General features: G+C 41.3%; 1 non-coding gene across 1 annotated transcript; it reads right to left on the bottom strand.

The window, feature by feature from the left end:
• Positions 1–1,054: 1,054 nt before the first annotated feature.
• Positions 1,055–1,160, bottom strand: LOC131158977 (small nucleolar RNA R71). The gene has a single exon (XR_009137593.1). It is a non-coding gene; the product is annotated as a small nucleolar RNA R71 (small nucleolar RNA).
• Between the last annotated feature and the right edge of the window lie 272 nt (positions 1,161–1,432).

The raw sequence follows: 1,432 nt of genomic DNA, 5'->3' as shown, positions 1-1,432 counted from the left end.
TCTATGGATAGCTAGTGGAGTGTAGTCAAAGGCAAGGCATCTAGCGTCTAATTCAAGTCGAAGCATCGCTTTGCAGGAGTAGGGTACTTTGCATTTTACATGCTTTCCATTAGTTGTTAGAAATACCACAAAAATCCCACCTTTACACTTCTTTTTATATAAGGCTTCAATAAACTAATCTGTAAAAGGTTGATAACTGCACTCTACTCCCCGTTGATCGATACCCGAGTTACCCACTTTCTACTGAACTTGGGATTAGTTAGCTTTTATAAATATTATTTTTGGTAGTTAAGGACCCAAACCTTGGTGAGCCTACCAAATTTTGGCACCGTTGCCGGGTATTAAATTATGGTTATTAGCCCATTTCTATTTTAGCATGTTTTAGCTTTGTTTTTCTCTTTGCTCCCCTTTTCTTTTATCTTTATTAATTTTTGTTTTATTTGTTTTGATACTCTGAAGTATTGATTATGTGTGCTTCAAGAGTGTATGTTAGGTTTGCCCTCTCTGAATCCCAAGTTAGTTCCGATAGACCTCGAGATTGAGAAATCCCGTAGGTCCCTTAGGAAACCCACTTCGAATCATGAGTTTGCAGAGTCGTCTGAACTTAAAATAATGGCCGAACATCCACCGTTTCTCACTGTTCAAATACTATAACCCCAAGCTCCCCACCAACCTGTGGTGGCAGAGCAACCACTTAGGCCTTTTAGGGACTACTTTGTACCTAGTGCATACATCTTGCCATCTTGCATCCGATATTTGGATGGCAAGGCAACTCATTTTGAGATCAAATCTTCTTTCATCTCAATGCTTCCCAATTTTTATGGGAATTCAAATGAAAATCCTTATAAGCATCTAGATGAGTTCCTCGAGATTTGTTCCACCATCTGCATCGACATATTTGGTGATGATGCTCTCTGCCTAAGGCTTTTCCCGTTCTCTCTGAAGGATAAGGCCAAATATTGGCTGACGTCCTTAGAACCGAACTCGGTGACCAATTGGGCCACCATGCAACACGAGTTCTTGAAAAATTACTTCCCAATTAGGAATATTAACCAGCTTAGAAAAGCCATCACTAGTTTCTCACAGATGGGTGGAGAACTATTTTTTGAGACTTTGGAGCGCTTTAGAGTCCTGCTACGTCAATGCCCACACCATCAGGTCCCTAAGTGGCAATTGGTTATGACCTTCTATGAAGGGTTAGATGAACATGATAGGTCAATGGTAAATGCATCATGTGGAGGTACTCTCCTTGCCAAACATGAGAACGAGGCTTGGGTACTCTTCGAGAACCCCACCGAGAATTTTCAACAGCATAATGTTGCTGCTCATAGACCCTCCAAACTGTCCACTTCCAAATCTAGAGGAGTTTATGAGTTGGCCACAGGCTATGACCTAGCACCCACTGTGGACACTATAACTCAAAAGTTAGACC

Source organism: Malania oleifera, chromosome 6, assembly GCF_029873635.1.
Source record: "Malania oleifera isolate guangnan ecotype guangnan chromosome 6, ASM2987363v1, whole genome shotgun sequence".
Taxonomy (NCBI): Eukaryota; Viridiplantae; Streptophyta; class Magnoliopsida; order Santalales; family Ximeniaceae; genus Malania; species Malania oleifera.
The sequence above is the reverse complement of the archived record's forward strand: the minus strand, read 5'-3'. Positions and strand labels throughout refer to the sequence as shown.